Here is a 22723-nt window from a genome sequence, read left to right on the forward strand (position 1 = left end):
CCAAATTAAGTCCAAATGCAAACTCTAAATGGTTTTCACATTATCCCGTATTGAGGGATTTGCTCACTCTACCACCTTACTTGAGGTTCATCACCTCATTCCCTTGGAGTTCTTATAAGAGGTGAGGAGGGCAGGGATGTGAGTCGAGGAAGAATACACTAGGTTGGGGATGTGTGCCAGGTGGGGTAGATTGCTGGTGTGAAACTTGGAACATGGAGCCATTTGTTTCCTCAATGCATTAAGCTCCTATGCCCTGGACCCTGATGGGGAGTCTGGGAAGCAAAACTGGATCTGTCCTCAAGGAACCCCCAAGCCCATAGGGAAGATGGACAAGTCAGCTGCCCACTGTCGTCTGGGATGATGACAGACCTTTACCCTAGGTTGACAGGGCACAAAGGAGGACAGGAGAAGACAACCGAAGCTGAGTTTGCTGAGGACAAGGCCAGGGACAGTCCGGTAAGGAGGACAGAGGCTACAGACTCCACACCCTGTGTTTTGCTGCCTGACTTTGCACTTGCTTTCCCTATGCCTGGAACACGAGTCCCTGGTGGGAGGGGAAGCACAGAAAACACACATGCAAAGGTGCGGAGGCCAGAGAGGGTGATGGGTCCAGCAAGGACAGGAATCAGGCTCAGACTTGAGGTTCCGCTCTTGTGAAGGAAGGAAGGATGGAGGGGAAAGGGGACCCGTTAAGAGGATGCTGCAGCAGAAAGCATGAGGCCCTGCGCCAGAGCAGTAGGTACAGAGAGCTGGGAGCAAACTGATATTCGGCTGCAGAATTCGCCAACTGTACATCCCACACGGGGACGATGAGTAGGAGACCTGAGCTGCTTGGCTGCAGACATCTCTTTCCCAGATAAACTTCGGACACCAGGCCACCCCAAACAGGAAAGTGGAATGCTGTTTGCAGGCACCAAGGGTTTCACAAACAGGGAGACGAGGACCTAGAGAGGAGAAGCAGTTGGCTCAAAGGCACACAACAAACTCGGAACAGAGCCAGAGCTATGCCTACTGCCCTGTCCTGTAATTTGTGTCCCTCTCTCCTCATCCCTCACCCCCTGTCCAAATGGGAGAATTCAGAAGCAATTGCAAAAAACGTCAACTCCTGACCCTCATGGAGTTCAAGCGGGAGCCGGCTTGGTGGGAATGCAGCAGGACATTAAGTTAACAGCCCCTCTGGAATGGCCTCGGTCCTTGCACTCCTCTTTAAAAATTTGTCTTCAACCCCGAAAACGAATCGAGGGACCTTGTAAAGAATAGTTATTGACAGAGAGTTGCTTAGGGAGCACCAGGGAGCCAGGCCCATGAATCAGATCACTAGCAAAATGAGATTTCTCAGACAGCCAGGGCTGGCGAAGGCAGACCGGGAGATTTGGAGGAACTGCCCGGAGCCCACCCTGCCGCAGCCCCAGCCCCACGCTGCCCGCTGTCCTCTCCACATCAGCCCTGGACGCTCCTCCATGCCTGTCTTTAACAAACACTAACTTCAGCCCAGTGTGCTCCCCTTAAGAGAAGGCTTCAGGGGTTGGGGAGTGGGGGGTGTGTTTGGAGCCCAGTTGAGAAAATGGAAAACACAGTAAGTAGGCTAGAGAAGGAAACTCTCGTCTGAAGGGGCAAAACGTTCTAAGATACATTGGAAGGGACTTGTGGGGTCTGACAGTGCATTTGCCATGTGACCTTTAGCCAATATGTCACCATTTCTGAGCCCTGGTGTCCCCATACATAAAAACATGGGCATCACTGCTTCTAGGCAGTGTCTACTGGCCTCCCTGAAGAGGCCCTGCTATTTCAACACTTGTATTTCTTTTTCTCTCTTTTTTTATTTTTCCATTTATTTATGTATTTATTTAGAGACAGAGTCTTGCTCTGTCACCCAGGTTGGAGTATAGTGGCACAATCACAGCTTGCTGCAGCCTGGACATCCTGGGCTCAGGCGATCCTCCTGCCTTAGCCTCCTGAGTAGCTGGGACTAGAAGTGTGCACCACCACTCCCAGCTACATTTTTATTTTTTATATTTTGTAGAGGTGGGGTCTTACTGTGTTAACCAGGTTGGTCTTGAGCTCCTAGCTTCAAGCAATCCTCCTGCCTCCCCCTCCCAAAGTGCTGGGATTGTGGGAGTGAGCCACCATGACTGGCAACACTTGTATTTCTAATAAGAGTCATGGAAGATAGGAATTATGGCCATTTTATAGATAAGGAGGCAAGCACACAAAGAGGGCAAGTAACTTGCCTTCAGCTTAGAAGTGACCTGGTGGGCAGCTCCAAACCTACCTGCTTTCTGCTACATCCTGAGGCAACTGATGATGTTGGAAAGTGAAGGGAATGAGGTTGGAGAGATTTTTAAGTGGGAGAAGAAGAGGGAAGGGTCTCTAAGGATTTGATGTGCTCAGTAGTGGGGTCAAGGCTGTGGGACCCCCATTTAAGTCACAGATTGGGGATAGTGTTGGGGCAGATGGAAGACTGTGAATATGCCATAGATGCTTGACCTCTGCCATTGCTGGAGTAACCACACTCCCTCCTCCACTGGGAACTCCATCCCTAGCTGACTATCACAGCAGACAACCATCAGCTTCTGAAAGCAGAGAACCAGCAGAACTTCCTGAGCAAGGCACTGAGCTGAGCTTCTTCGGAGAGCTGGTGGCACAAGTGGAGATGCCTCATGTAGGGAGATGGGCATAAGCCAGCACCTGCCCTTTCCCTTGAGATACTGGCTGTTCCTTCAGCCTCTTGGGCTAAACAAGAGAAACTGGGAAGTGGAAGCCATCCCCTATGGCCCTCATCCTTGCCACATCAGCTCAGTGAATGTTTATTATACCCTTGCCATAGATCTGACAGAGTGGCAAGCACAGAGGAAGCAGGAGTATTAAATAACCGCTGGCATTCACTGAGAGCTCATTACATACTAACCACTGTAGAGCTGTCATTTTATTGACTCCCCACAATAACCAAGTAAGATAGGTATTATTATTATACCCATTTTACAGATGATAAAATTGAGGCTCAGAGAAGTTACATAACTTGTCTCATGCCACCCAGCAAATAAATATCAGAGGCAGGATTCATTATAATAGTCCCAAGTTCTACGGTCTCCCTGCTGCTCCACACTGCCCTCCTCAGTGGAGCCTGGCAGTTCAGATAATCATTCTGATGCAGTGGCCAGAGTGCTAGACTGGATTACAGGGGCTTAGTGGGGTTCTCACTCTGGCATTGACTGGTCATGTGGCCATGAGCCTGGTACCACCCACATCTGGAGCAAGCCAAGACCCTCAACAAGAGGCCAGGAGCCAGATGGTCCCTCCAGTGCTGTCCCTTCAGTCTTGATGGTTCTTGGGCCTTATGGTATGAAGCCTGGCACACCCAGACCTGCCAGTTCACACCCTCCCTTCACCCATCCCGTTGGACAGTTGTTGTGTGGTGGGAGGTGGCAGAAGTGGGCAGTAACAAGTGTCAGGGGTCCCTGACAGCTGTCCTCCAAGCTTTGCCAGCTCTGCCATCCTCTATTTGGTGCTGCCATGGGCGGGTGCTCCTGTGGGTTTGGGGTTTGCTGTGTTGGAGGAGGCTGGGCATTGTGAAGGAAAAAGGGAGGATGGGAATGGTAACTACCCCTTTGCTGTGTGTGCCAGAATGACAGTGAGTCTCAGGGTTAAGACAGAGCTGGAAAGTTCAAGTTGTCTATCCTCTGCCCACAAGGAGTGCTCAGGCAAAAGAAGAGAAAAAGGATCTGTCCTACAGCAGCTCCCAGGCTAAGGGAGAAAACAAGACACTGGCCCACGAGGAATACCCAGTCTGATGGGGGAGACTAACCATACCGTGAAGAAATGATGTCATCATTCAGGGAAATATACAAATAAGTGCAAAGTAACCTATGCATGTAATTTGAGAAGAGGAAATGGAGCAAATGCAGAAGCCAGGCAGTTCATCAGAGAGGTAGCCCGGAGAAGGGTAGAAATGGTGTGAGGAGAGGTACTAGAATGGGCCCACCAGATGACTGGGATGTCCAAAACAAGCTGAGGATTAGGAGCGGGGATGGATTTAGCCTGGCTGGAGGGCTGGAGTCTTGGGGGCTTGGCTGAGAGGAGGGGTGGGTGTAGGGAGGCAGAGGAGGTGACCCTCCCTCACATCTCAGAGCCTGGAGCAGCCCTGGGCACCTCCAGTCACAGTGTGAATTTCCTGGGTCTCTGCCCTCCTGTGAGATGGATCTGGACTAAATGTTCTCTGAGTGTCTTCGCCATTCAGGGCCCAACCCTAACTTGTCTGCAAAGCGGATTCAAGTATCACCATCACTGGTGTCTAACAGCCCTCCCTGGTCACTGAGCAGGGCTGGAGCACAGAGTGGGCCTCAGCCCCCTGTGTTAATCCCAGCTCTGGAGCAGGAGGCAGACAGCTGCAGAGTCCCCTGAGGATGAGACCAGCAGAATTTGAGCCTTGTCTGTGCCATTGCCTTCTTGTGTGACCTGAGGCAGCCCCTGCAGCCCTCTTCGGGCCCCACTGTGGGGCTGGAAGGCCTCTTTCCCTCTGGACCTTCTGCAGTTCTAGAATGGCTTCCTTTCTCCTCCATCACAAACATTTCCAACAGCCCTCCTGTGGTTCCCATGGGACAGGGGCACTGGGGCTGCTTCCATAGCTTCTGCAAGCTGCGAGGTGTGCGAAGCTGCCAGCGAGGAGAGTTGACAGGGAACAAAGGAAGAGTGGGCATGTCCTGGGAGCCAGCCTCCATGGCCTCATCTGCAGCAGAACTGTATGGCCCAATCCCTGCCCTGAGGGTTGACCCCACCTGACAGACCCTTCCACATCCAGACACAGAAGAGGGGAAGGGGAGAGAGGGCAGAAGGGTGTTTAGAAGGTTGAAAATGGTGGAAGGTGGCAAGGGAAGGGTTCCTCTTTCCTGCCTCTGCCCTTCTTACTACCTGCCACCTCCATCTCAATGCACTCTGCCACTCCAAGAAGCAGAGAGCCCAGCCCACACCTCCCCTGGTGGGATGCAATTCATCAACATTGACGGGAGCCTGGAAGATGTCGGGGGTGGGCCCGCCTGAGCCCACTCCCTCTACATATAGACACACTTGCCCACCAAGTCCTCCTTCCAAAGTCCCTCCCTCTCTAGGCTCAGTTCCAGAATCATCCATTGTGGGATGGCACTCTGCCAAGGAAGGGGCAGGCCCCGTGGGGTAGGAGAGCTAGAATCTTGTTAGCCTACTGAGCAGGGATCACATGTCCCAGAGATTGGGGAGAGAGGAGAGGAGGGGGAGGAAAGAATGCTCCAGCAGCTGCCGCTCCTCGAGATCTTTAGTGATGCCAGGGCCCCGGGGCGACCCTTCACCCCAGAAAACCCCACTCCCAGAAAACACAGCAAAGCATCAGCCGTACCTGGTGATAAAAGTGCAGCCCTTGTCAGGAGACAGGAAACGGGCTCTGTGGGCACTGGGCACGCAGGGCACACGCATGCACACCCACTCCCTGCATGCTCAAAGGGCACACATTGTAAAGGCACACTCTCTGAGCACTCTACTCACACACCTGCCACACTCACAGGGTGCAGACATGCGGGCGCACATATGCACATCCACCACACATGAGCACTTGTGCATATGGATGTGCACCCTGGCTACTAGAGCCACACAGCTCTAGTGCAGTAATAACCAGGCAGCTAATGGGAAGGCGGAGTTCACAGGGGTGCTGGCCAAACCCAGGCGTGGGCCCAATGGAGAGGGGCTGGAGTGAAGACAGCAGCCCTCCAGACTCTAGTGTACCCATGGGGTCCCCGCAGAGGGGAACTGCTGCCCATCTGTGTAAATAGCCTTCAGTGGTCCTTTTTGGAATAAGAGCTTCTCAGAGGGAGGGGTGACCAGGAGCATATCTACTCCATACTTAAAATAATAAATAAATAGTCTCATGGCACTCAGAAGAATAGCCATTTGCATGCAAGCCAACACTGAGTTAATGACAAAGATTCTTATCTGTTCATTAAAGCAGACTAGTGGGCTCTCTATGTGAAAACACTTTGCAGTTAAAGGGACTATGTTATTAACTCATGAAATGATTTATTTGGAGCTGATGCCAGTTGAGGTGCAACCTGGAACAGAGGCCCTCATTCAGGGGTGTCCCTGGACTTCCGGGAGGAAAGGGCCAGAGATCCTGGAGAGATGTTTAAAACCCCTCCTGTGGATGGAGAGAGGTCTGTCAGAGGCTGGATGGGGCGAAAGGGCACCTCAGGTGACTCAGGTTCCATCTGGCCTGGCTGTGGAAGGCAGCAGAATAGATTTCTCTCTGAGCTTCAGTTCCCTGTCTATGAAATGGGGATAAAATAGCACCTCCCTCACAGGGTTCTTGTGAGGAATAAATGAGTTATTATCTGTGAATAACAGAAAATGTCTGGCCCACATCTCACCTCTGCAAATGCAAGCTATTATTTTATCATTTTCCAAAGAAAGATGAATTTTCTAAAGGGATGTGACAAGGAGATCTGATCTGATCCTCCATCTGATACTCTAATTTTTAAAACATTTTTCATTTTTTGGTTTGGTATTTAGAGGCAGGACTTCCTTCTTGAACTAAGTCATCTCTCAGGGGTACTTTTGAGGAGATGTTAGAAGTACCCCAAAGAAACATATTGTTGTTTTGCTAATTTGGGGCAGGAGGAGTTCAAGCCATCAGTTTGACAATTCAAAAGAGAGCTTACTCTAAAGTGGTGTCAAGGGTAGCTACATTTAAAGCATCCTTCAAGACAGGTTCGTTCCTGGAATTATTCTAAAATGAGGGGGTCTGAACTGAACCTTTCATGTAGAGGGGAGGGAGCACAATAAATTAGTCTTCTTGGTCTAGACGACACTAACTGGGGATAGGAATCCTTAAGCAGGGCAGGCCCTGGACACTCAGTTACAGAACCAGGCCTTCAGCTAAGGCAGGCCAGGGAGCTTACAGGCCCTGCACAGCCCCATTCCCACTCCTCAATCAGGCACAGAGCTCCAAGGACCATGGTGGGCCTCAGCTTCTAGCCCAGCAGAGATGTCTATCTTCAGGGTGGAGATAAGGCCCGGGCCCGGCAGCAGGGAGCTTATCGCAGTTGGCCTTTCTCTGGGCTGTGTTCACAAACTGGCTGGCTGCCACCTCTCCCCACTCCATCCTTCCATTCCTCTCCTCTTCCAAGACCTGCATCTTAATCCCCCTGAAGGGGCTGTGCACTGGGACAGGGACTGCCAGACACACCAGCCTGGGCCCCCTCCAGAGGAAAGAGCTTCTGCAGTTGGGGCAACCAGAGCAAGAGAAGAAAGAAGAAACTATACCCTTTTCAGAGCTGGGTTATCACCAGGAATTGCCACTGTCTCTGATGGCAAGGACTCTCTTTCCATGGCAAGACACCACCTGGGAGCAGCATGCCTCATTTACGTGCCTCATCTGCAAATGCTCCCTCCTTGGGATTGACGCAGGGCAGGCGAGCCCAAAACTGGGGCTTAGCCCTGGAGCGTTCTTGGCTTTGCCCAGGAAAGAATTCAAAGATGAGATGGTAATGTTAGACAGTGACTTTTATTGAAGCAGCAGAGGTACTGCTCCTTGCCAAGCAGGGCGACCCCATAGGCAGTGTGCCCAGAGTAGCAGCTCCAAGGCAGAGCGGCAGTCATATTTATACCCACCATTAATTATATGCAAATTAAGGGCAGGATAATGCAGACATTTCTAGAAAAAGGATGGTAACTTCCAGGGCATTGGGTCATTGCCACGAAAAGAGGCAGTAGCCTCTGGGCGTCGCCATGGCAATGGTAAATTGACAAGGCGCACTGGTGGGCATGTCTTATGGAAAGGTGCCTTCCTTTCCACCATGCCAGTTTACCACCTCCCCCACCTCATCCCTGTTTTAGCTAGCCTTAATTTGGTCCAGTGTCTGAGCCCCACCTCCAGAGTCAAGTCCCACCTCCTACCTCAGGATGATGAGCCTCCTAGGAGGGCTGCAGCCTCTGGTCTTGGGGGTGTCCACCTGTTTGTTCAAGGAGATGCACAGACTTTGGCCGAGGCCACCAGATCCCAGGGTAGGACCCAAAAGCTGTCTTCTGTTTGTCTCCTCCCAGGACCATTGGTCCCTGAAGTCAGTTTTGTGGAAACTCATATCCTGAGGATTTGATCCAGGACTGGAGGACCAGCGGGAAAAGCCCGTGATCCGATTCTTGCTTGGCTATCCCCCCCTCAGAGGGCCCTTCTCTGACCCCTCTACCCAAAATAGCAGCCCTGGGTCACTCTCCATCCCTCTAGCTTGTGCCCATGTCCTGTCTGCACCCACCCCCACCTGGCATCCAATTTTGTTAATGCTCTGTCTCTCCCCCATTAGGATGAAGGGCTCCAAGAGGACGGAAACCTTGTTTTAGTCAACACTGTATCCCTGCATCTGGCTCTGGGCATGGCACACAGGAGGAACTTCATATGTGTGTTTCATTCTGAGTTGGCGGTGATGTGAGCAGGGGCAGAGGCTTCACTCAGGGAGCTGGATAGCCCACTGAGCATCACAGGCTGGTGTGCACCATCAGTGAGCATCTCCATCTTGGGTAAAAAGAGAGCCCAACATAGTAAGCTCACGGGGCCCAAGGCCTCCAGCCCATCATGCCAGCTTCATTCTGGGTTGCCCTGGGCCTGTGAGGTAGCTGAGGGCACTCCCAGGCTGAGGGGGGACCCACCACCCCATCACCAACAATACGATGACAGCCATTAGCTGGGGGTAGGGGGAGAATGGTGGGGTGGGAGACTCACAGGCAGGGACTCTGCCCTGGTCAGAAGCACTGGGAAGGAAGGGCATGGCCGAGGGGAGGGCAGTGGGTATGGAGTCTGAATTCAAGCCCTGGAGCAGGGCTCTAACTGGAGGTTTATGAAGGACGTCCGGGAGTCCACATCCCCTGAAATGATTCACAAAGGGAATGTGGGTGTGTGCACTTGCACACTGGCTTTTCTGAATTTGATTCATTTCTCAAAGTGGCCTTGACACTGAACATATTGAGAACTTGAGGTAAGGTATAAAACAGTGCTTAAGTCACAGTCCAGGCCCTCCTCACCTCTCCTTCCCGCTCCAGGGTCCCAGCTGGAATCCTGCGCTAGGTCACACCTGAAGGGGGATCCATTGAACAGTCAACAAGGCCACTCACTTGCCTCAGCAGACAGTGGAAGTTACCACCAAAATAAAATGAAATAAAATCTCTAACCCCAACTAGCCCATAATGCATTCCCAGACAATGTGGATATGAATTGGAGCATGATGATTCTGTTTGGGATACTCTGTACTCCGCATCCTTCTGCTGGAAGGAAATGAATGTGCAACAGTTTTATTTATCATTCGCTGGGAACCCACAGAGGCTGGGAGGCAGCTCCTGCGGGGCCCAATCAACCCAGTAGAGGATTCCTGCGTATCTTAAGCTGCCTACAACCCACAGTCTCTGGGCAGGTGTGGCAGGAGCCGAGTTCAACACCCAGACTGGGAGAACCCCTGCCTTTGATTGCTCAGGCTCAGTCTCCTGTAAAAAGCCCTGGACAACCTTCTCACCTGGACAGCTTTCCAGGGGTTGGGGGTGGGGCAGGGAAGGAATGAAGTCCGATGGGCAAATAGCGTAGCGGGGAAAGGCTTTAGTAAGGGTTCAAAACTTTCTTCTGGACAACATAAGGATAACTCATGCTGGCAAGAGGAGAAATCTAGATCCCCAGAAAAGACCCAGAGGCAAGAGGGGGCCTGGGAAATTTTAGAAAACCACAAGGTTTCTCCCACTGAGCTCAGTGAGCAAACTGGGAATGGCAGGAGAGGAGAGACAGGGCAGGTAGGCAAGGCGGTCCTAAGAGTCTGGACTTTATCCTGACCCGGAATGTACCAGGAGAGGCTTTTCCAAAGAGACTGGCTCAAGAAGATTAGACCAATAGGTTTTAGAATAACAGATAGGATGCAGGAGAAAGGCGGAAGGACAGGGACTAAATGAGATGAAGCTATGCTAGGTGTTAACTGAAGCCAGGAATGGAAATACTTCCCAAACAGCTTTCTCAGGGTTCCCAAATCCCTCATTTCAATTCCTCGACAAGATTTCCTAACATGCAGGCTTCCAGGAGTCTCTGTGCCCTGGGACAGACATGTCATCTAGCAAGAAGAAAGGACTTTGAAGTTCAACAGGGTTGGATTTGAATCTTGGTTCTTCACCTTTTTTCTTGCATGTGACTTTGAGTCAGTATCAAAGTCTAATATGTAAAATGGGGCTGAAGTTGGCTTTTTCTAAAGATGGTTGTGGAGATCAATGATCCTTTCCATACAGTCTAAGGCACATCATAAGTGCTCAATAAATAGTGAACACGAGTACCATGTCTTTAAATTCCCAGCGTGTGCTTGTTAGTCTGGAATCACCAATCCTTAGTACCGGGAAGAATCTATTCCAATATTGGAAGAAACAAGACCCAGAGCAGAAGAGTGACTTTTCCAAAGTCCTAAAGTTTTATTAATAAAGGGGCTGGGATTCAAATCCAGCTCTCCTAACCACTGTTCCATCTTCCATCTTCCCAGTAGCCTCACTCCCAGGCACACTTGGCCTTTGGGTGCTTCAGTGAAATGACCACCCTTCATCATGCTTTAAGACTATGAGGATGTCAGGTCTATAGCCAATGCCTTCTCTTCGCCTCTCACAGCCTCATCGTCTCCCTGCCTGGGAGCATCTGTTTCCAAGTGCCCTCAATGCCCCCAGAACTGGAGGAGCAGCATGAGGCTTGGTCTGTGCAGTGGAGTGGGTGGATCTTGGGGGAGGGAAAGGGCTGCACCGAGGAAGGGAAAGATGCTAAATGTTCGCCCTGTCACCACTCTCTCCCCTGGGCCCCAGTGCGGGGCTGAGGGATGGGCCTGTGCTCTGTCAGCAGCCCCGGTCCACGATGGATGTGGAACCCGGGAGGATGGTGTCGGCACCACTTGGTGAGATTCATTTTCCCACTGCTATGGGAGAAAAATGTTGCCTTTGTGTCATCCATCTGCTCTGCAGTGAAGTGGTAAACAGGCAAGCCTTGCAGAGAGCAGCCTGGAGTCCAGCCCAGCTCGCAGTCTTCCTACAGGGCTGGGAGGCTGGGACAAAGCACTGGATCCACGTCCCTGGGCCCACGATGGCAGGGCTCCTTGGGGAGGACTCACTGACTGGGAGCCTTTGGTGCTGCCACGTGCACCTCCAAGAACCAAAAGTTAGAAAGTCAGGTGGGCCATGATTCCACATCCAATTCATTCTCGCTTCTCATATGGATTCCAGAGATAAATGGCTGGGATTCCCTGAGGTTCCCGAAGCCGGCCCCTCTGCTCAGGCTATTCCTCTCTCCGCGTCCATCTTGGAATCCTTCCCATGACCAGCGCACAAGTCACTTCCTCCAGGAGCCTTCCCAGATCTTCCCAGCCTGATCTCAGTGTTCCTAGTGGTTCTCTTATCTTTGGATTGGGCTTTAGGTAGTTGAATAGCTTTTATCCCACCTCCACCCCACACACACCGCCTCCTTGTCAGCTTCACCGATAGTGAATTATCTGCATTCCAGCTCAATCAAGGACTGGGTTGGAACACAAAGAAAGCCAAAGCTCACCTTTTCCCTCCCGAATAAGAGGCCGCCTCCTAGAAGACTGTGTCAAATACTCTTGTCAAATAAATGCATTGTGCTTCCAGGAAAGCAAATCGGACACCTCAGGAGAGTTGACTTGTCCATCTCCTGACACTTGTCCATCTCCTGACACTCTCCATCACCTCCCCCTTTCCCCACCTCATGTCTTTCTATAAAACCTTTCTTGAGTCCTTGCCAACAGTCCCTCCATCTATTCTCTGCAATGTCAAAGCACTTGCATGCCTACTTGCCCTCTTGTTCTCAGGCCTCATTGGCTAAGAAGGGTTGATTGCTGCTATGATGATTCCCCATCTTATAGATGGGGAAACTGAGGCCAGTGCAGAGATGAGTCTTGCCCTAAGTGACAAGAAGGCAATGCAAGGATTAGGACTGGATGGATTCAATTCAAACCTCAGAAGCAGTCCCTTTCCACATTTTTAATGTTCCCAGCACCAGCATAAGGCCCCTGCTGGATCTTTTACTCTGTTTCCCCACGCTTTGTTCTCCCCAAGACAATGATGACACCCTCTTACTCAGCCTCCCTGCCCGGCTCTCCCCACGTTCAGCCTTTAACTGCAGAGCCATCTTTCTAATCTGTCTCTGATCCTGTCACCTTTCAAGGAGGCTGCCCTCCTCCCTTTCCCCTGTCCCCTATAGGTGTCCTTTAGGGGAGTGCAGAGATGACATTTATGCCACTCCAGGTGGGTGGCCCTTGCGGGTGCTTTCAGTCTGCCCCGTGGAACACCAGAGCCCTCCCTACTTCCAGGACTCTCTGAGGAAGTGGGAAGGATGGCTCATCCATCCAGCGACACACACCAGACTCTGTTCGAAGCCCTGGTCTTATCTCCACCTCTTATCCCTCAGACCTCCTGCCCCATGGTTCACCAGGAGAAAGGGCACGTAGAGGACAATCAGGAGGCCTGAATCAATCCTTTTCCGTCAATGCCCCTCTTTAGCCAGAGGCCTCAGAAACCATGGGGAGACAAAGATGAAGATGATCACAACCCAGCCCATCCCCCAGGGCTCACCCCCCATCCCATGTGACACTGGACAAGCCCCTTTCCCTCCCTGTCTGTTAAGCAAGAGAGAAGAATCCAGATCTTAACTTGGGGAGGGGTCATGGACCCCTTACACACCATCCAGCTGGGTGGTTGAGGCATTGACTGCTTCCTGACCATAGACTCCCCTTAAAGCTCCATGGAGGCCACTTTTAGATGCCCTTTCTAGTTTCTGCATCCCCTAAACAGGCCAAGAAAAAGCAGTCCCTGCTTTTTCTGCTGTCCCCTGGCAGCCAGTCCCGGAATAGGCTAGGGGAGGGGGCGTTTCACCTCTCATCCCTCATGTGGGGTGTTAGTGGAGCCAGCAAGGCCATTACTCACAGTGCCAATCTCTTGCTCCAGCGCCAGCCCAACCCCATCCCCTCCTCTGGAGAGCAAAATTAAAAGAGATTTGTCCTCCAGCGAGGACAGCTCATCTCTCTTGCCCCCAGCTCTCCGCAGGCGTGGCTGGGTGAGAGCCTGGGAAGGACCCTGGAGACCACCCTCCAACTTGGCAGTCTGCCCGGGTCCTCCTGCTCTCAGCATCTCTTCAATACTCAGCCCCTCCCTCCGGCCCTCTCCTCCCATCCCACTTTCAGCCCGGGAACATTTTAAATGAATTCAATTTAAAACTTCAGAAGCAATCCCTTCCCACATCTTTAAAGTTCACGGCCCCAGCATCAGACTCATTTGTTTGAGCTTTCATTCAACAAGGAGCTCAGTTTGTCACCTCTTTGCTGAAGCATCCAAGCTGAATTTTGGCACTCTGCTTGGAAGTCCTAGAATGAGCATTTCCTTGAGGCTTCTGTCCTCAGGGTGAGGGCCTGAGCTCTGGCATCTCTGCCTCTCCCACTGGGCTGTGAACAACTCGAGGGCGCACACCCTCTGGATTCATTTTTATAACTCTCTGCCTGTGCCTGGCATACAGCATGTGCCATGGATGGCTGACTGCCTCTGCTGATTGGGGATCCACTATGTAGCCAGCACTGTGTAGGCCCAAAGGGCTGACCAAGAACAATGCATCTAGTGGAGATGACAGATGCAGAAACCAACAAAATACAGCTGTGACCATCAGCACGACAAGGTGAGCAGCCCCCACCCCCATGCTGTGCCCTTTATCCATTTACACACAACTCCAGCAGCACTGGCCACACCCTCTAGAGCTGAATCAGGCCACCCAGGCAGATGAGGAGTCCAGCTCTCCTAGATTCCACCACTGTCGTCACCACCACTCTCCAGAACATTGGGCCTAGAAGAGAGAGCTTAGTGTCAGCTCTGCTCCTTGAGAGGAGAGTAGAAAATTCTCTCTGGCTGTTCTTATAAAGGACGGGGAGGGCCTCGCAAAAAGGAGGAAGCAAAGAGAACCATTCTGTCACTCTGCCCCGGATCACTGGCTTACTTTGGTTAGAGGATATTATCCCAAATGCCATGGGGACAGCAAACTCACTACAGAAAACAACTGTAACCCTCAGAATGCATTTGGAGGAGCTGCTTTGGGAGATCTTCCCAGCTCCCTGGGGCTCCTCCTTTAGGGAGCTTGCAGCTACAGCAGAAGTCTAGACAGACTCCCCATTGTCCATCTGGTCTCAGTTCAAGGGGGTTCAAGAAGGAGAACTACTCAGATCTAGGCAAAAGGGGTCCCTGCCCAGGGTTAACAAACTTTCTCAAAGGACCAGAAATAAGTATTTCAGGCTTGCAGGCCATCCAGGTTCTGTTAAAACTACTCTGCCCTTGTACCTCAAAAGCAGCCATAGACAATATCTGGACAAATTGGTCTGGCTGTGCTCCAATACGACTTTCTAAAAACAGGCAGCTGTCTGCTGGAACTCACACACACCACACAAACACACCCTTAAAGAACATGGGGTGCCTCCTGTCACTCAGAATTATTATGTTCAGCACTGCCATGATGCAGCCCATAATCCTAAACATCTACTTTCACGATTAACACTGTTCAGGCCCCAGGGAAATGTTTTTCACATATTTTGCTCTAGGTTCTCAAAAGAAAAGACCACAGAGTCAGAATGCTGTGAAGGTTCCTGGGATCTGCTGCTGGTGACATCAGGCTCCACTTCAGAATGTGGAGAGGGTATGCGCAGCAGAAGCTCTTAGATAAGAAAGGAGATAATTAATTAGCTTTTCAAATCCTTGCTCTTTGACAGCGTGAATGCAATAGATTCTTGAAAAGGTATCGTTTCCAAGTAATGCCAAGTGTCCATGCTCTAGCTGTCTTCCTGTTCCAATGAATGGTTCTGGAAGCACTCACGAGTTGTCAAATTATTATTTGTAGCATTTACTATGGTTGACATGGTGGCTGAGAAACATTTTTCTACATTAGCAATCTGTATTAATCATATGGTACATATGTAGGTCTACATGTAAAAAGTACGATGCTGATTGATTACATTAAAAAATGGCACATTTCATGTTACAGTTGTGAACAGTTTTATCTTTATAAAATATTTAATAGTAGTTAAGTATCTTTTCCAAAAAATTAAATTAAATTTCAGCTGTACTCAAATGGTGTTTGTTAAATTTTTTATATTCATTAATCATAATGTGAATTATACCTTTTAATTATATAGGTGATTTTGAATACTTTTTTGAGAGCATATATAAGTATAATGTTTCAATTTCATACTATTCTTGAACTTAAATGTTTAAGAAAAATACCTTCAAATTTTGGACTCTGAAAAAGATTGCATTTTATTTTCTAATCCTTTACCTGAGCTGTCCAATACAGTATCTGTTGTTTACATATGGCTATTCAGCACTGGACACGTGGCTTGGCATACTGAGATGAACTGTAAGAGTAAAATACACACCAAATCCCAGAGACCTAGTATGAAAAAAGGAACAAAAAATATCTCATTAGTAGTTTTTAAATATTGATTCCCTGTTGAAATAATAACATTCTGGACATCTTGGATTGAATACAATATATTATTAAAATTAATTTCACTTGTTTCGTTTTACTTTTTATATGAGTCACAACTAGCCACATTTCTGACTCACATAATTGTATTGGACAAGGCTACTTTAGAGCACGACTGTCAGTGCCACACAAATTATATGGAGATCCTCATTTTAACAAAATTGGTGTTAAATTTTAACCAATTAAACATTATGGCAAGAAAAATAAATTTTATGGAGTAATAACTTAAGTATTAAGTACATCTATTTTTGTGTAATTTTCATTACATTTTTTTGAGAGAGGGTCTCACTCTGTCACCCAGGCTGGAGTGCAGTGTTAACGAAAACAGCTCACTGCAGCCTTGACCTCTCAGACTCAAGCAATCCTTCCTCCTCAGCCTCCCTAGTAGCTGGGACTACAGGCGCACACCACCATGCTCAGATAATTTTTGTATTTTTTTGGAGACACGGGTTTTTGCCATGTTGTCCAGGCAGGTCTCAAACTCCTAGGCTCAAGCGATCTACCTGCGTCAGCCTCCCAAAGTGCTGAGATTACTGGCATGAGCCACTGTGCCTGGCCAATTTTTCTGTAATTTTTAACACCAATTTATTCTAAATTTCTCATGATTCTGATGTCGTTAAGGCTTTTGTTGTACTTGAGGTATAATTTACATACAGTGAAATGCCCTTATTTTAAGTATATAGTTGAATGCGTTTGGCTCAGTGTTTACACCATGCCAACACTCCAGTCTAAATAAAAGACAACTGCATTGTCCCAGGAAGCACCTCATACTCCTCGTCAGTTAAACTCACCTCAGAGGCAACTGCTTTTCTGATCTCTGACCTCCTAGATTCACTTGCCTATTCTTGAACTTCATATAAACAGGATCAAGCATTATCTACTCTCTTAGATCTGGCTTCTTTTATGTGCTTTTCTATTATTACTCATCTAAACATCAGCAGCCCAGCAACAGAACACCAGGACACGTACAGGAAAAATTTAATTCAGTTGTCTTCAATATTTGCCACCAAAGCTTCATACATATTTTTCCATTTTGTCATTATGAAGGTATACTTGCCAAGGGAGATGGATAAAACATGTTTTGTTTACCAATCTGCTTGCTGAATTAATGACTTATAGGTATTTAGACATGTGGTTTGTGAGCCTCCCTCTGCACTTTGCCCTGGGGCCCACAAATGGTAGGTAGGCATGGGCTGGCCAAGGAGGGAGAGAGAACAGAGGCCAGGGCTGCAGAATAGCCTCTACCTTCCAGCCCAGGAGTGTGGCCTGGGAGAGCGGGGCAGAGGAATGGGGTCCTGGGGTGCCAAGCTGAAGCAGGCACTATCCATTCAATTAACAAATCTTTACTGAGCATCTAGTATCTGCCCACAGTGTGCTAAGTTTTAGGATTACAACGAGGAAAAAGTAAATAAAAAGACATCCCCTCTGGCCTCATGGAGCTTACAAATTAGAAAGAAGAGACAGATATTTATCAAATAGTCACATCCGCAAGGGAGAAAACTTAAAGGATCCAGCACAAATTTCCTTGACTGATACTCAGGCCTTTATTCTTGCTGCCCTCAGTGCTGGAGATGCCCTTCTCACTCTTGCACCCACAGAAGTCCATAGTCATTCAGCAAGGCCTGGCTTCAAATGCCCCGCCTTCAGAAGCCTACCCTGTCATCTGAATTTGCAGCACCTTCCCCTGAGTTCCCATAGCACCATCCTGTCACCCCTGTTACCTTGTGCATCATGTTAGGTGGGCACCTTTGCCTCTGCATCTGTCCCTCCCACTGAGAGGTCTCTGGTATGGGGGGTGTATGGGGATGAACAAAGAGGTGATGTGCTTTAAGGTCCACTTTTTTTTTTTTTTCCTTCATGGCAGGTTCTCACTCTGTTGCCCAGGCTAGAGTGCAGTGGCGAAATCACGGCTCACTGCAGCCCTGACCTCCCAGGCTCATGTGATTCTTCCGCCTCAGCCTCCTAAGTAACTGGAACCATAGGTGCATGCCACCACTCCCAGCTAATTTTTTATGTTTAAATTTTTTTGTAGAGATGGTGTCTCACTATATTGCCCAGGCTGGCCTTGAACTCCCTGGCTCAAGCGATCCCCCCACCTTGGCCTCCTGAAGTGCTGGGATCACAGGCATGAGACACCGTGCCTGGAAAGGCCTGCATTTGAGGACTGGCTCTACCACCTCAAAGCTCTATGGGTTTGCCCAGGTGAATTATCAGCCCTGAGTCTGCTTCCTGGTCTGCACAATGGGAACAATGCTAGTTCCTTCATACTGTTTCTGTGAAGATTAACTACGTCTACAAGCACAGACAAACACTGAGTGGGTTAGTCTTCACACACACACATTCCTCCCCTATTCGTCTGCAAGGCCCAGGACCTGCTGAAAAAAAGAGTCCACCCTCACCTGGCCCCGTAGCCTCTGCATCCAGGGCTCAGGGTGCCTGAAAGCCGGGACAGGGAGGGAGAGGGACAGAGACAAGCTGAAGGCTCAGGGCCCCCGGGTTCCCTGGCTGGCAGAGCAACTGGGTGAATTGGTCCCCACCTGTAACATGCCTGAGGGTCGGAAGAGGTGGCCGCTCTAGCTCCTGGCTCAGAGTCAGCTGCTAGGGTGGACCCTGTGTGGTGGCAGAACAGGCTCAGAGCAGCTGGGATCCAGGTGGGGACTGCCAGGAACAGGCCCAGGATGCTGGACCAGGGCCCAGAGCCGCTTTCCAAGGCCCATCTTCTCCCCATTCCCAGAGTATGGCCACCACGCTGCCAATAGTCCTGGCAGCCCCCAGCCCCTCTGTTTCCAAAGCAGCCTGAGATGTTGCCAAGCCAGCCACCAGCGGGCAGAGGTGCCCCTGCCTGAGCTCCGAGAGTAATATCCTTCATCCATTTCATCACCAAGCTCCAGGCTCTCAAATACGATCACCAGTGGCCCTGGAACAAAGCCCCCACCCCCAGACAGAGAAGGCAGGATGGAGTCATCTTGAACTCGCTGCTTCCTCTCTGGAACTTTCTTTGACCTGGCTGGTGCTTCCCCTCTTCTGACTTATAAAAAGGAAAGAGTAAGCTCTGTGATCCTATCTCCCGCAACTCTGTGACTGTAAAATAAGACCACACAAGGGGATACGTTTCACATATGGGCCAACTTATTATGTGACCTAAGCCAACGTGTTCCCCTTCTCTGTGCCTCAGTTTACATGAGGCAGCACTAAGACAAAGCCAATATGGTGCTCCCTGACCCCATCTCAGAGAAAAAGGAGAGCACTTCTTAGCAGATATCAAGTTTTCTTTTTTCTCCTTAGAGAAATCAAGGTGGCTTGATTTCCACCTCCCATCTCCATCCATCCAGGGAGGGTTCCCAAGTCCTGGAAGAAGCCCAGAGGGCTCCTGTATAGAAAGATAAGTCCCCAACCAGAGCTCAGCTCCCCTACCAGCAGCCAGGCTCAGCTAGGCTCCTCCTGCCCCCCGCCCATGCCAATTATCACTGGTCCTGGCAGCTCCTCCTGCCAGCTCAGACCTCCACACCTTGCCCAGCTGAGTCTTTCCTCCTGTCATTCCTTCCCTGCTCCTCCACACCTGTCATCATTTTTCCAAAATCATTTCATCTAATAGGGATTCATCAGCAGCCTGCTAAGGCCCAGGCACTGAACTAGGCATGGAGATACCACATAAACGAGACACAGCCCAACTCCATGGGGCATGTGGCCAGAATTTAACCCCAGCGAGCCCAGAAAGATGTGTTTCCTTACACGTGTATATCAATAGCCAACATTTATTTAGTGATTACCAGGTTCCAAGGACAGAGCTGAGGGATTTACAACGATCATCTCCTTGAACCATCTCAGCACATCTGTGCACTACAGATACACGGTGCACTGCACAGTGCGGCTGTGCCCTAACACTGAGGGTGAGCCAAGCCTGGGTAGAAGCTGTCCAGTGCAAAAACAAAAACGTGGGGTCCCTCTGATATCCTTCCCCATTCCCTGGTTCCTTGCCCTGCTGTCATTCACGTCCCAACTTTATAATAAAGCAAATAAGTCTGGCCCACGAGGTACGGACACTGAGGCTCAGAGAGGCTATTTCTTGCTCAAGGTGGCAGTGTCTAATGGGGGCAGAGCCAGAGTTCAGACCCAGTGTGTTGGGCATTAAGTCACTAACTCTTCACTTACCACCTTATACGATGACCACAGCTGGGCAATGAGGAGCCACCAAGTATGCCTGGGAAGACCTAAGAATGCTGAGGTGACTTTCAGACAAGGATGGACCTTGGTAGGTGAATAAGACTTTGACAGGCAGACAAGGAAAAAAAGGCATTCCAGCTAAGGGGAATCATGTGGGCAAAGGCACAGAGGCATGGGAGTGCCTGGTAGATTTGGGGAACAAATCCATGCCTAGTTCAGTGCCCGGGCCTTAGCAGGCTGTTGATGAATTCCTATTAGATGAAATGATTTTGGAAAAATGATGACAGGCAGACCCAAAGAGAAGCCAGAATGAATGTGCAACATGCAAATTTTCTCATCTCACCTTTTCTTTACAAGGGAGAGGCTGAGGCCCAGGAGGGCTCCACTCACCAAGGCCAAGTTGCCAGATTGGGACTTCCACTCTCAGATCAAGCTACCTTTCTGTTTCTCCCCTCTTTCCTCCCTTCTTTGCCTCTTCTCCCTGTTCTCCTTCACTCTCTGCAAACCTTTCCTCCCTCCCCTCTCCCCTGCCTGCTACTAGAACCACCCGCAGGGGGTTCCCAACCTTCTGCCACCACCAAGGATCCTCCCCTTTCTCTATCCCCAGCCTCCTAGACCTGGCCTTCCATTTGCTTCCCCACTACCTCTGATGGGCTTTACCCATAATGCAGAGGGTGGAGTGAGGTTGTGGGAATGATTTTCCTAGTCTGTGTGGAGAGCTCAGGCCACAAACTGCTCACCCACAGGTAAGATACAGGTCTCAGATTAGCCACTCACGTCAGCCTGCTTCCTGATGACGCACCGGTACGCAGTGCCCTGGGCGAGTGCACTGTGCCCTAGCACTGGGAGTGGGCAAGCCAAGCCTGGGTAGAGGCTGTCCATTGTGAAAACGAAAATGTGAGGTCCCTTCTGATTGCTCCCTCCCTTTCCTGGCCCCTTGCCTTGCTAACATTCATGTCCCAAATGTATCATAATGCAAAAAATTCTGGTCCATAGAAATGCAAATTGTCTGCAGAGGAATGCAATTGATTGCTGTCCTATGGAGGTTGACTAGATCGCCAGGCTTTGCATCTCTCTGTAATTTCACGTCAGCATACCGTATCTGACTATATATGGGCGGTACCTGGAATTCTGCTTTGAACAGGTTGTAATATCTCATGGAGTCCCTCACTAATTAATGAGTTAAATGCAATCTTTAACACATGTTCATTTTATTTCCCTATGAGAGTCATGATTGTACTTTTTCAAAATCAATTATTATTGAATGCTCCCAAGATGGCGGTGGCCAGCTTTCGTCTGGAAACTGAGATGGTTGAGATTACGGGCAGGGTGCCCTCAGTGGCAGGGGTGTGCACCTCAACGTCTGGCTGGCCCAGCACTGCTGCTCCTAGGTAGTTGTTCCCTTGCTATCATCCCTCCCTTAGTGAAGCAAATGCTTCACTAAGTTTTTTTTCTTCTTTTAAACAGGGGAGTGGAAAGACTTCTGTGTTCCCTCCCTCAGCCCCACACTCCGAGCAGAAAAGGGCTTTTCTCTTCCTAGTCATACTCAGCCCTCGAGTCTCACAGAGGAGGGCTCTAGAGGCCAGACAATGGGGACTCAGGATCTTCTGCTGGGGGTCCTCAGTCAGCCATTCACTCAAGTAGCACTAATCGAGCACCTACTAGGTGCCAGGTGCACTGAGAATAGAGTCCAAGCAGAAGGGCTCCCCGCTCTGGTCTCTCTCACCTTCCCTTGGTCTTGACTCATGACTCATGGCCCAACTGGCCCTGGCTTCAAGTGGGGCTTTATGGAACCAGAGAGGCCCTCTGTACCAACCCCATCCCTCCCAGCAAACCTGGCCATAAGTCCTCCCATGGGAAGCAGGGCTCCCACAGGACTCCAGGGAACTGACCCACCTCACTGACCACTCTCTCGCCCCCAAGGGAAAGCTTTCTCACATGGGGCCTACTTCCCCAGGGAGGAAATCATCACCTTTTTCCAGCAAAGGTCTTGGGTCTTTAGAGTCTCCCATAATAATTCAGTAAAAAGAGCACTGGGCGGGAGCAAAGTTGGAATCCTGGCTCTTCCACCAATTACTCTCTGTGTGACCGCTCCAATTTCCCATATGGAGGATGGGGACCACAGTACAATAGCCCCTACCTCATAAGGTTGTGAACATTCAGTGGGACCACGTAAAACATCTGATCATAAGCCCAGCACACAGTAAACTCAGAATAAATGCTGGCTGCTATTATAGAGACTATTAATTAGTAAACCCCACCCCCAGCTCCCATAAAAGGCTAAGTGAGGTCAGGGCTTTTAATTTCATCTCATAAACTAGCAAATTGAGGTCCAGATGACAAGGAGATTCCAAAATGTCTCTAAATGTAATGTCAAGTACAAAGCCGGAAAACAAGAACCTGGAGACACCCCACCTCCACCTCCACCTGCAGCACTACCACCAATTTGAATTCCCCTCACCAATTCCTGGGGAAGATAAAAGGCTGGGACCACCGAACAGGCAGATGGGGCAGGAAGAGGAGGCTGGCCACAAAGGACTGGGCGCCCCAAATCCCAGCAGTCCTGTGCCCAGTTTGCTGTATCCCTCTTGGAGTAGTTGAGGGGTCACATAGGCAGCGCAGTCTTCCTGGGACTTCAGCTTGCAGCTCCAAACACTCCCACCAGGGGATATGGAGGGTGAGAGGCCTCTCCACCTGGGGCTCCCCATCCCTGTCCCTATCTCGCACTCTCTGGGCTGCAGCAGCCAGCGGGGAGCAGCAAGCAGGTGTCCTGGGAGGCAGGTAATGTGAAAGACTTCATGGAAGCTCATTAAAGAGCTGTTAGAGGCTCCACTGCAGCCCTGGAGATGGATGGATGGATGGATGAACAGGAGAGTGGAAGGAGATCTTCCCAGGAGACCACAGCCCCACCTTCCCCTGCTGTGGCCCAGGCTGTATCCCCACTTTTCCCCCACATAGTTTTGGAAGAGAGGAGGAACAGGAAGGCATTTCTGATGATAACCAAGACAC

The sequence above is a fragment of the Macaca mulatta genome, chromosome 16, assembly GCF_049350105.2.
Source record: "Macaca mulatta isolate MMU2019108-1 chromosome 16, T2T-MMU8v2.0, whole genome shotgun sequence".
Lineage (NCBI taxonomy): Eukaryota > Metazoa > Chordata > Mammalia > Primates > Cercopithecidae > Macaca > Macaca mulatta.